The sequence below is a fragment of the Desmodus rotundus genome, chromosome 12 (genome assembly GCF_022682495.2).
Source record: "Desmodus rotundus isolate HL8 chromosome 12, HLdesRot8A.1, whole genome shotgun sequence".
NCBI lineage: Eukaryota > Metazoa > Chordata > Mammalia > Chiroptera > Phyllostomidae > Desmodus > Desmodus rotundus.
In genome coordinates, this window is record NC_071398.1 from 94553564 (window position 1) to 94567301 (window position 13738).

A 13738-nucleotide genomic window follows, 5' to 3' on the forward strand; every position below is an offset into this window, starting at 1 on the left:
CTGTGATCCAGCAATCCCAGTTCTGGGTAAATGTCCAAAGGAAAGTGAATCAGAATCTCGAAGGGGTGCGTGCACGCCCATGTTCATCACAGCACCCTTCAGAATGTGTGTGTATGTACACACACACACACACACACACACACAGGGATCTCATTCAGCGGTAAGAAAGAAGGAAGAACTGAATGGAAACAGAGGCTGTGTGCGAGGGGCCTGCTCTGCAGAGCGTGGCCTCGTGTGGCTGGCTCCTGCTGGGTCAGGCCACCACAGCCCGAGCTTGTGCCTCCCTCCACTTTCCTTCCACCTGTCCCAGGCCCCCTCCTCCCTGGCGGGGCCCCCGTGCAACCTGCCAGCCCGGACTCCAGCCCTGTGCCGGTACTCGCTTTGGCAACCGGGTGAGGGGCCTGGCGCAGCTCTCCAGCCCACTTAGCTCCGCTAAGAATGGCTCTTGGCCTGGTCGGACCAGCACGCAGGCATCTGGACTGATAGGGCTTGGAGAAGGGCTTATCCAGCAGGGAAATGAAAGGCCTTTACTTAGCACCTATTAAACTCCAATCCCAGTTTCATTCATTGCCATGTGAGCCTTGGGCCCTGCCAGGACACTAGGGTACAGGTAAAAGGAAAAGGGCTCGAGATGACTGAAGTCTCTTCAGGAATCTGAGGGATAATCCGTAAAGGTTATATAAACAGCCATAACTTTAACCAAAATTTTTTAAACCTGTGAGGCCAAGCAAACACAGTCTAGAAGACTCAGACCCAGAACCTCAGCTGGCCTCTTTTATGAGTCTGCCTTTAAAAGACCTGTGAATGAAGAGCTGGCCGCAGGGTTTATGGGTGGTTTGAATTTGTAGAGTACTGTCTAGTGATTAGATAAAGGGACTTTGAGAAGAGATTGCCTGAGGGTGAACACAGCCTAGGAAACTTGGGCCAGTGGGGGTGGAGATGGGGGTGGAGATGAGGGTTGCCCCCCCCCCGCCCCCCCACAAGGGAAAGGATTGAAGGGAAAGCAAGACTGATCCAGACAGGAGTGGAAAAGGGTTATACATTTCATTTCTTCTCTAAAAGCAGTCGTGAGAGCTCGTCCAGAGGAAAGCCCAGCTTGATCTGGCTCCAGGAGGAAACTTGGATGAGAAGGCAGTGGATGCAGGCACAGGCTCCCGAGTTGATCAGACGTGGTTCTGGAGCTCGGCGTCCGCACGTACTATCAGTACAACCTTGGACAACTGTCCTCACGCCTGTCTTGATTTCCGCTTCTATACAACGGAAAACGTAATAGTGCTTAGCTCATGGGTTGGGAGGATTGAATCAAAGAGGACCGGAAAATGCTTGGTTCACTCTTGCCTACTATTTGGGAAGTGCCAAATCAATTGCATTCACTGATGATCTGTGTCAGGGAAAGAAGCTTCACGCACCCATCTCTTTCTCTCTCTCTCTCTCCCCCCCACCCCCCCCACACCACACCTCTTCCACTTTTAAATGACCCTCTTCTCTCCTTAAAAAAAAAAAAAAAGGCCAAAAGCCTTAACTCTTTAAGCACCAAACGAAGAAGGAAAGGAAGTGAGAGAACACAGAATCTGGTGCACGGGCAGGGCACACGGCGTGCTTCCAGGTGTGTGCCCATATCTGATGCGCCAGGCAGATGGACAGGAATTTAAAACAAGTCAGAGTGTGGAATCAGCTGAGTACCTCCTGCATTCAGAGATCCCCTTCAAGTCTATGCTGGAGGAAAGGGCACAAGAGTAACTGAAGTCCCAAGTACGAAGCAGTGGACACAGAGGTGCAGAACAGGACAGCACGGATGACTCCTGAGCTTTGTCCATTTCTTTGGAGGGAAGGGGCAGTGGGCACCCCCTGAGTCAGCACTGGGGGACAGAAGTGGACCTGTACCTAGTGCACTCAAAGCAAAGGAAGTGAGTAAGAATCATTCTCCCAACATGCTTTCCCCTCACTATCAACCAGGTCCAGAAGAATCTATAAAGAAAGGTCTCTTTAGGAAAAAGATCTAGGAAAACCATGTGTTCCACCTTAGCGGGGCCACGAATGGAAGCAGTGTGGCACGAAGTTAGACGCGCAGCTCTGGAACTCCACAGGGAGGTCCCAGCCTAGCTCTACTAAATACTAAATAGATGCCTCTGATTCTAAGCTTCTGTTCCTCATCTAGAAAATCAGGGCAGTACCTGTGCCTCCCTCACAGGGCTGTAGGCAGATTAAGTGAGATAATGTATGAACCAAACTTGGTAGTGTCAGTACGGACTGGGACTGTACGTAGCCAATCCCTGCTAGCACTCACATCACTTGTTGTGTACTGGTCCGTGCCCCTAATTCTTTGCTCCCTCCTATACTTGGCTTTGCAGTACCCTCCCACACTGGCCCTGGGCGTGGCCCGTGGGATGTCAGTGAAAGTGAGCACAGTGACACTTGAAGCGTTCACATGATCGGGTGTGCTTGCTCTCGCTGCTGTGCCATGGCCTTGAGAACAGGCCAAGGCCAACCTGCGGGAGGACGAGCACTAAGGAACAGGGTTGAGTGATCCCCGCCCTCCTGGTTGAGGACCCTCGAGGTCATTCAGGATGAGCCAACCCCCACACAGGTAGGCAAATCTAACCTAGATCAATCCGCAGAGTACTCAGCCTATCTGGAGCTAACCTCAGAAGCACTGACCAGTCTAGCCGAGATCAGCCAAGTCAGACCCACCCCACAAGCTCCTGAGCTATTCAGTCTGCCTCTGTGTGCCACTGGGGTTTTGTTTGTTAGGTGGCATTAGCTTGGCAATAGATAACTGCTATGTCATTGTCATTAATGTTGTTGTCATTTTTAGTAGAATCATTCCTTTTCAGAAGAGCACAAAAAAGACTCACCCATACCCTACATAGCTGTCGCAGGCAAAACATCTCTCTCACTGTTACTCTTTCTGAAAAAGAAAGAAAGACTCAGACTAAATGAGCAGGTGGCTGCTGCTTTGGAACTCAGTGCCCTGTTTTCCTGACGGGTTGTTGCTAACGATGCTCTTGTTTCTGTAGCGAGTGGAGTGCCCCTGACAGTGTAGCCTCACAGTCTGCTGGGATGAATTGTTAACAAGGTTCATTAGTGAAGAGCCCTTCTTCCGTCAACTTAAATTCCAGCCGTATATGTTCCCACAAGCTCCTTACGGTAAGAGGTCCTAAGAAAGCACTTGTCAGGAGACCTGCAAAGTCAAAGGCACGAGATGAAACGTGTCCGTGGGGCCGGCTGCCTTCACTTTCAAGTAGCAACAGCAGCCCTTGCTCTGGGCCAGGCACGATGCTGAGCACTTTGTGGGCATGATGATCTCGTGTATTCCTCATAAAAATTCAAACAGCAAGGACTAATCTTATCCCCCGTGCATCCGTGAGGAAACTGAGGCTGGGAGAAGGAACATCGATGTTTCCAAGGTCACAGGGCCAGGAGCCGAAATCGGAATCCAGGTCCCTCTGAACCCGCTGTCATGACTGCTGTAGGTGCCCTTCCTCTGGCCCTGACCGCGCCCGCTCCCTCAGGCCCAGTGCTGCCTGCTCTCTCCTTCCCCCTCCGACACACTGCTCTCCGAAGGAACCCCAACACTGGGTCTCTCGTGTGCCCGTGGGCCGCCGTGCTCCTGTCCCTGAGTCATCTGCATGTTATGCTTCTGTTATCAGTAGAATCCGTTCAACTGCGAGGGAGAAAAACCCCTAAAGATTAGTATATTAAGCTAAATAGGATGTTTTTAATTCAGATCTTATGAAATTGAAATGTGGAAGTCAGAAAAATAAGGTGTTATGGGTTCCCCAGTCACCAAAAACCTGGGCTCCTTCTCTTTTGTTGTGCCACAATTACCAATACATGCCTCATAGCCCAACATGGCTACTTGAGCTCCAGGTATCACATCTGTATTCCAGCCAGCAGTGCAGAGGAAAGGGGAAGAAGGCATGCTCCTTCCATATAAAAACATTTTTTCTCGTGTTTTATTCATTCACCTTCTACCTCTTTTTCACCTCATGCTCCCCATTTTTCTTCACCCTGTGGCAAGCTGGCCCATTCCTCCCTACTTCCCGCTTTTATACAACTTCCCACAATCTCCCTCTGATCTTGAGAACAGAGGCAGGAGTCTGAGGAGCACAGTGAAGAGCAATCTTGGATCCCTCTGCACCCCAATCAGCAAGACATTTAGCAATTTGCAACAGATTTCATTGTAATTTTGAGCAGAATTCCAGGGCAAATAATTTTCATTCCAACTCTTTGCAATCCCTCCCTCTTCTTCACTCTCCTTTCCAAGTCCCCCCAGAGCCCCATCTCTGTGTGTTTGCAGCCCAGGTACATGAAACAGTGTTTCAGGAGCCCCTAATTACCAGTGTGGGGCGGTCACCCGTGAGAAAGCTTCCCTGAATCTGACACGCTGGTGTTCCGGCTGCTTCACGCAGGCACACACGTCTCCCGTGCTCAGGTTCAGGTGAGCCACGACACTCGTGGAGACAGGCTTTCCTGCAGCTAGAAATCCCAAGGAAAATAACCTCCTCATTGTGCATCTATTCTATCTGCTGACACCAAACAGCTTCAAGTGTGTTCATTATTTTATTATTTTTTCCCTATCTAAAGGCAACCGGCTATGTTCAAAATGTTCTTCCCCATCCTAAGCAGCTAGGATGGCTCTTCCGACCTGGGCAAGTTTAAGCCACCACCTGGCTGAGGCCGTGGGAGGCGACAAATCAGGGAGACTGGGAGGGAAGTGGCGACTGGAGGAGAGGTGGAGAGGAGGAGGTTAGGCCCGGAGAACACCCACACATCAGCAGCGAACCTAGACCCTAATGTGAGAAGTCAGGCAAAACAGTCAGGAGCGATGGCCAATGAGCCACACGCTGGGGCCACGGGCAGAAATGCAAGGGGCCAGAGGTGGACTCAGCAATCCATCCCCCCTGCTGCCCGTGCACTGTTCTCCAGACCAGCCCTACCCAACGGAAGCATACCACAAGCTCAATGTGTGATGGAAATTTTTCTAGTAGCAACGTGTTTAAAGTGGAAAGGAAAAGGTAAAATAATGCTACTGTTATATAATCGAGTATATCCAAAAATATTATCATTGCAAAATACAAGTCAATACTTCTGTAACAACAATTCACGAGACACTTTACATTTCTTTTTCACTTACTAAGCCTTCAAACTCCGGGGTGCATTTTACACTTACAGCAAGTCTGGACCAGCCACATGACCTGTCAAGAGCTCTAGGGCCACATGTGGCCAGAGACAGCTGCGTGGGACAGCACAGGTGTGCACAGACCACTCTGCTCCCGGTGGGGTCCCGGTGGGGTCCTGGGTCCAGCACCGCTGCAGGCCCCTGGGAGCTCGTGGGAACAGCTGAATCTCAGGGGGTCACTGAGTCAGAACCTGTACCTTCACTGACCTGCAGGTGGTAGTTTGAGAAATGCTGCCAGACAGAGGCACAAGTCCTCTAGGAGAAAACTGGGTGTGACCAATGTTAACAAAGGTATGTATCAGCATCACTAGGAAGTGGCAGGGAGGGGCACAAAATTTCCTCACTGCTGGCTGGAGAAAAATAACTTAATCCTGCTACAGTAGAATAGCAAACAGCCCCCAAAAGAAACAAAACAGTCTAAAGAAATAAAAGACTTATCTCTTCAGCAGCCTAAGGCTTCTTAGTGGTCCAGCATGCTGAGTGCAGTTGTAGTAAAACAGCCTCAGGTGATGGGGACTGCAACCTAGCCCTTTACCCATAGACAGAGTCACATGGAGAACTTCAAGTACAATCACCGCCTTCCTAAAATCATCCCTAGCAGCCAACCAAGATGCCTACAATCCTCACCATTGGACTTACACCTTCAGATGAGGTGTGACTCTCAGAAGGTCCTAGGCAATGTGAACCTCGTACCTGGAAAGAGCGCCCCGTGTAGGTTTGCCTGCACGGTACTGAGAGTCTGTCTGTGGCACACGTCCCAGAGGCAATCAGCAGAAGGCCTGCACTGTGTCGGGAACAGGGAAAGTTCTGAAGACAGCAAAGAGAGGTCTCAAGGGAGCATGGAGGCTGACGAATCCAACGCAAATGCCACAAACCTGAGCTCGCCTCCCAGGAAACCACCTACACCATTGCTGTGAACACATCCGCCTTAATCCCACCCGCACAGAGGACTCCAGGGAAGCAGGGGAGCTTCTAGTCCAGTAGGGGGTCCCCAGAGGGTGTTCAATACGCATATATGGCATCAAAAGATTATGTTGGTGCTGGGCAGCAAGGACAGAGACAGAAACAGGCAGAGGGGGATCCAGGGAGCACAGGACAGAAAGTCAGGCAAATCCACAACGAAGGCAGTACATGGACGTGACTGTCCTGCATGCCTGGCGGTGGCCAGAGTTACGCTCCTGCTGTGTTGACCCACAGCCAAGGAGGCACAGGAAGCTGGGTGCCCTTCAGGCCCTTGGCCATGACTAAGGGGAGTGCCTGGGAAGGGCATGAACGTAAGACTCCCCCCAGCACACGTCCATTACCAGCGGCCAGGAGGAGAGTCAAACAAACACCTCCGCGAGTAAAGCAGTCCCTGTTTGAGCAGGTGCCCTTTTCCGGATGAAACTGCGTGTGCTATTTTGAATATCTCTCGTCCATCTGCTCTGGTTGTTTCCTCTGGCCCAAACTGGAAGGCTCCGTCGCATTACCTGGACGGAGATGTGACCAGGCAGTCACCTCTGCAAGGCTAACAGGGACACGCTTGGCTTCTCTTACATACAAACCCCAGGAAGTATAAATAGAAATGTTGCTTTTGTTTGTAGACTTAATGCTGATCGGGAAGCTGGCTCGCAGGCATAAAAGCTTACCTGCTCTGATTCACTGAACTTTGGGCCCATAATTCTTGCTGTTCAGAAAATTAAATAGAGGTCAGCAACTTATGTCCAAGCTACCGGAGGGAGAGAGCCGGAGCAGGCCTATTAAACTCGGCAAGTGTGCTTATGTGTTTTCAATTTTCCTGTGTTGTTTCTGCCGGGGTCTTCCACAACCAAATCACTGCTGGTTTATGGAGCAAAAACCATCAGAGTCTGAGACAGCTTTTCTTCAGCACCTCTGCCAAAAGGTCAAGGCCAGTTCTGAGTCCGGGCAGCCCTCACCCATGAGGCCCCTAGGGAGCCCAGTTCCCGAGATACAGACGTTGTCCCATCAACATCAACTCCGATCAGCACCCAAATGAGCCAGAGGGCCGGCACGTGTCCCGTGTGAGTCATAAAAACCCTAAGACCACCCACTTGATTGGCAGATTTTTCTTTTTTCTTTTTTTTTTTTTTTTTTTTTTTTACCGACTTGTGTACTATCCACACTTGAGTTGGAAAGAAAGTCCTGGGAACGAGTGTAAAGAGAAACACTGACCCCTAGAACTGCTAATCACTCAGGTATCCGTTGGTTGTTAAACAGAGACCCCAACACATTCTCGTATGGAGCTCCCAGAAATGCCAGAAAGAAAGCTGCTCAGTTAGTCTCCTTAATGAAGGAAGAACAGTGACCTGTTTGCTGGAGAGAACTGATTGAAAATCTAGACTCTGTGGGAAAAACTGAAAAGGGCAAATACCACTTCAGGACACGTCATCAGGGGTGCATCCTGGGACCCAGGACAGGTTCGCAATGATACTGGTTGACTCCATGACCTTAATTCCCAACTTACGGCCGCCTTTATACTCTGCTTACCACCACTGGACGCCCAACAGAGCCCTTTCTTCAGATTCCGTCCCCGTTCAGAAAGTCACGCGTCTGGCAGCCCTTGCCTTTGACACAACACACTGAAAACCGATGAGGGGGAACCTTGAACACCCCACAGGGTCGAGCTGGACTGACTCACATCAACAGTAAGCAGCGCTCCTGGAAGCAACCAGGACCCCCGCTAGAGCTGGCCTGCCTGCCTGCCTGCCTGCCTGCTGCGAGGGAGGGAGGGACCGTGTTAGTGCGAACGCTCCCGTTAACATCAAAGGGGCTCCACATTTGCTTGTCAAACAACTCAGTACACGTCAGAACACTCAGCTCCAGCCTGGCCTGGTGGCCTCCCATAGCCGGAGCTAAAACTCAGGTTGTCTTTTAGGAGCGACCACAGTGGCCTAAGACAGATATTGGGCCACAAACGAAACTTTCACGTGTCACAGAAGTGATTCTCCCAGCTGGAAGCGAAAAAAGAATTGTATGACAGCGGAGAGGGAAAGAGAGAAAAAAAAAAGGCCCAGACTTCCTTAGCCCCCCAGTTTTGGATTCCAGTTCTCAGGCCCTGTTATTCATGTCAAAACAACTCCAATATCTGACATGAAATACACACCTTTAGTATAAAATCAGGCATTTTCTAACTCTTACAATTTACGAATAACAAAACTAAGATCCAGAGATGTGAAGCATCTTGTGCACGACCACGAAGCTATTCGGGGGAAACCTCTGTATCTCAGTCCCGGCCTGTTTCTACCACGATTTAAAGGGGAAGGAGAATCTGCTACAGCTCCATTAAGATGCAGGTGGGACATAAGTGTCACAGATGCCACCGATCCTATTGTGTTTAGTGCCCGGGGGAAGAGTGAGGCTCAACTGAAAGTGAGCCTCCAAGGCCTAGCCATCCGAAGCCACCAAGGGCATCTCACCCCCCAGGACAGCGGGCAGCAGCAGGCACTCTGGGCTGACCCATCTGCATGCTAAGAGCACATGCCTTGCTGGCCTCTGAGTAGGGCTGAACTGTGAGCCTTATCTTCTCTTGCAGCCACTGTTACCTGCCCGCTTGCAAAAATGGAAAAGAGAAATTTCCAGAATGTGTGTAAAATAACACTGTGGAGATTTTTAGCCAGTTCCTGTGCATCGAGCATTGGGATCTCTCCAGCCCATTTTGGTATTACTTCTCCTGGCACTGAAGAAGGGATGAGAGAAGAAAAACTCTAAAGAAATATGGCACAGATGGTAAAAATCAGGCAAAAAAGAAAAAAGCAAAGAAAACTTGGTCTCGAGAGAAAGTAAGTAGCAATGCAGATGCAAACACACTCATAAAAAAAGGCAAGTGGTCATCTTTGCAGAGTTTAAAAAAAAAAGAGAGAGAAAAAAGCCTGGTGATGGATCGCCATGCCGGCAAATGTTCCACGGCACTAAAAACAGAGCCAGCCACAAAATCCTTTTCTCTCCAGGTTTTGTGTTTAGGTTGGAAAACGCAACATTCAGACGTGGGTGGTGAGGGAAGGCAGAACACTACCTCGGGCACCAGCTCTGCTGGGCTGATAGCTGCTGCCCTTCCCTCCTCCTCCTTCCACCAGTGCCCTCCCCTCACCCTGCAGAGAAGAGAACGCCTCCAACCCTGTGCAAGCAGCCGCCCAGCACTTCCTCGCTCAGGCCTCCGTGAATTCAGCAGCCTGGAGACAGAGGCCCAACCGAAGTTTATAAAGCACCCATACGACTCAACACTGAAAAACCAAACAATCCAATTAAAAATGGATCGAGGACCTGAATAGACACTTCTCCAAAGAGGACGTACAGATGCCCAACAGACATATGAAAAGATGCCCGATGTCACTAGTCATTGGAGAAATGCAAATTAAAACCACAGTGAGATGTTACCTCACACCTGTCAGAACGGCTATCATCAATAAATCAACAAACAAGTGTTTGCAAGGAGGTGGGAAAAGGGAACCTTCACGCACTGTTGTTGGTGGGAATGCAAATTAAGGCAGGCACTACGGAAAACACTATGGAGGTTCCTCAAAAAATTAAAAATAGAACTACCTTACGATCCAGCAATTCCACTTCTGGATGTTTATTTGAACGAATCCAAAACACTAATTCGAAAAGATATATCACCCTTATATTCACTGCAGTATTATTTACAATAGCCAAGATACTGAAGCAACGTAAGTGTCCGACAATAGATGAGTGGATAAAGAAGAGGTGGTGTGTGTGTATGTGTATGTGTGTGTGATGGAATATTACTCGGCCATAAAAAAGAAAGAAATCTTACCATCTGCAACATGGATGGTCCTAGAGGGTGTTATGCTCAGTGAAATAAGGCAGACAGAGAAAGACAAGCACCATATGATTTCACTTACGTATGGAATCTAAAGAACAAAATAAATGAAACACAAACAGAAACAGACTCATGGACACAGAGCACTAAGGGTTGCCAGAGGGGAGGGTTGGGGGAGGCTGCGTGTAAGAAGTAAAGGGATTCAGAAAGGTAACTGGTAGTTACAGAACAGTCATGCGGACGTAAAGCACAGGGAATACAGTCAGTAACAGTGTGATAACGAAGTTAGGTGCCAGGTGGGTACTAGAATTATCAGGAGGATCACTTCATAAATTATATAATTATCTAACCGCTATGCTGTACACCTGAAACAAATATAAGACTGAATGCCTATTGTATTTGAAAAATTAAATTAAATTCTATTTTAAAAATACAAAACCTTACAGTTTGCAATGTCTTCTCACAAAAAAAGTAACTTTTAGAGAGACCAGCACTTCCCACCCAAAAGCTCCCTGGGTGGGCTTTCAATATATCTCTACTACATGATCTATTTCTGGAAAATTACCAATAGCTAGGATTTGTAAAAATTTAATCTTACTTTAAAGATTAAGGCAGTGGCTCTCAAACCTGGCTGTGTATCAAAGTTGTACGAGAAAAGGCTCGAAAACACGGCAGGCCCAGACGTCTGAAGTGCTTCGAGCTTGCCAGACAATCCCGAGGGAGTCAGGTGTTATTCCATTCATGTCACTGAGAACCATCACCCTACTATATGAAAAGGAATCCAGAACATCCGTTTGCCATACCCACTTATCTACTCTATAATTCGTCAAATGCAGCAGAACATCATCCAGACGCATTCTGCCTGACGGAGCGTTGAACTCCACAAGCAGACGCTCCACGATGCGTGTGCCAGCACCTCGGACGTGACAGATGAGAGCCTGAATGAAGACAAGGGGCCGGTCGGAAACCAGAAGAGTCTGACTAGGTTCTCTCACTCAGCCAATCAGTTGGATCATTATTATTGAGCCATTTGTCAGGTACTGTGCAAGGCTCTAAGAATATAAAGATGCATAAGAGACAGCTCCTATATTTCAAGAAGACAAAGAAAAACAAAGTTTGTGTCCTGAAAGTACCCACCACGATGCTCCTGAAATTTTAAGCCTATAACATTTTCCTTGGGACAAATGCAGCTCCCTAAGGAGGGCCAGACCCCATTTCTGCTCCCTTAATCATGTTTCATCCACCGGGAGGTAACTTGTTTACTCCATCCATGGTGACTAGTCTCATGATTCTCTGTAAAGAAGATAATGCCATATCAAAGGCTACCTCCTCCAGGAAGCCCTTCCTGATCACCAAAGCCAAAAATAATGGTTTCTTATAATATGTGTTCTATTTTAGGTCACAAACCTATGCCTGTATATTTATTTTAACATCATTCCCTTTCCCTTATACCACTGACTTATTATAAACTATTTCCTTTGGAACAGTTTCAGGAAAAAAAAGTCTATTAAAGTGTACTCATCATATAGCTCTTTTCCATGACCTGAGCGCCAGCCCGTGTGAGCCAGCATAGCAGCCTGATGTCCGCCCACGTGGCCACTGATATCACACTGCACATGCTCCCAACCGGAAAGCGTTCCTCCCGGCCACCCCGAGCTGAGCATGCTCTGCTGTGGGCGGGCCTTAGCCATCACATTCTCTACCTCTACCATTGGTCTTATGTTTAGAGACCAAGAGTTTTGGCCTACAATGACTGTGAAGATGTCTGCAAATGACGGTAGTAGAAGGAAATGCATGAAGAGTACCATGATGAATGTGTGGAAAGGTAAGCTTTAGAGCCGCTTGGGAATTCTTCGGGGAAGTGAGCAGGGATGAGATAACAGGGCACAAGTCAACAGGCCGTTAGAGTCTGCTGGGAGTCCTCTGACACACGGGGCGGGGGTGGGTGGGGGGGGGGAGGCCTGAAACATGACTGTCCCCTGGGAGAACTGGCAGACACCTCTGTGCATGGGGCTGAAGGAGCACAGGAGGTCACGGCGTCAGAGAACCCAGAGGGCAGAGCAAAGCCATCTGCCGGTGTGCAAAAGAGGGAACTGACTTCTGCAGGGCCAGTGCCACGCACAGCCCTCTGCTTCAGCGTGCCATTTCCTAGAGGGCCTTGACCCCACCAGCTGGGGAGGTACGACTGTTTCATTTCTCCCACTGAGTCATGAACTTTTCAGTAAGAGATTCTGTGTCTCATTTCTAGCGGACTTCCTTACACAGCCATGCCTCAATGAGTAAAACCAAATCAATGGGTGCATTTCTAAATGAAAGAGACCACTCACTACCTCTGACGTGTCACTTAGAAAATTTAAAAAAAAAAAAAAAAAAAAAAAAAAACAGAACAAAACAGAAGTTCTGAGCACAGGTCATTTTGCCAGCAATTCCCATGTGCCGGGGCCTCCCCTGGAGATGAGCAACAGAAAGACCCCCGAGCTGGTGATGAGCCAGGTGCAAGCTACTGTCAGAGGCTCAGGTCTGACCTTCAGGGATCAGAGGTAATCAGACAGTTTCCGGGTACCCACATGGGCCCCATACTCAGTTTAATGAATGAGAATTAGGAAGAATATAGGCCTCGTTCAGGGAAGTGGTGTCCAGGCCAGAGGACAGCCTTCTCTGGAAGTCTGAGGAGAAAGTGGGGGTCCGGGGAGCGGGAAATGGCTGGTGTCACGGAAGATACAGCAGCAGGGACTCCTCACATGTGTTCAGATATCCCAAAAACAGGTTCGTCTTCCCCAGCTTGCTCCACAACTCCCCAAGAACACAATCATGCGCACTTGGTCTGCACAGGGAGTCCTGGAAGGCCAAGCCAGCCCGCCCCGCCCAGAGAGGTAAGTGCCTGCACAGACAGGTGCACCACGAAGGTGTGCGCATCCACTGTGTCAGGAAAGAACCCGCCTCACAGATTCAGCACGGTACCTGGGCCACTTCATGTCAGGGCGCGAAGTCACTGTATCTGCTCCTAAGAGGTGCCCACCCATGCCCCCAGTTTGCCAAAACCTGCAAGCCTGCTCTGCCTGCCTGTCCCGGAGCCTGGGGGAGGAGGCGGATGTGGGATGGGAGAGAGACTGCAAATCCAGACAGGAGACTCAGAACACTCCCCCACTCCTCCCCTGGGCGATGCAGAAAAGTTACAAAGAACGCACCACCTTCAAGGGTGCCTACTAGGGCATCACCTCCAACCTCTAAAAGGAAGGAAGGAAAGAAGGAAAGGCATGGCAGTGAGCTGGGTCTGGACCCCAGGTTTGTTATATTTGGTTTTCCTCTCACTCAATGAGAGAGAAAGAGAGAGAGAGAGAGAGAGAGAGAGAGAGAGAGACCGACCAACACTGGGCACCTTTGCAGAAATCCGCAGTGGCCTCAGTAGGGTATAAAGTGGGAGAGTGAAATGTTATTCCTAGAACACCTGACATCGTAAGTGCTCCTTGGGGAACAGCCGTCTTTGCTGAGCAAACACCCTGATAAGCAACTTAGGATGGAGAGTGAGATTCAGCCGGTAACAGGGAGATAGCTGCGCCGCAGGAGAACAGGAAAGGGATCCCTTTTGCTGCTGAAAGGTGGAAGGGAGAGAGGAGCCACGACAAGGAACAAGGCTGGAGCGGCACACGGAGTGCTGTTGCTCCCTGAAGTTCCCCAGTGGCAGGCGGAAGTTCACCAAAAACATTTTAAGAATGAGCATGGTCTCACGTGCAATTGGAAGTCTGTATTGCTACAATTGAAAACCCTCTTTTCCCCTG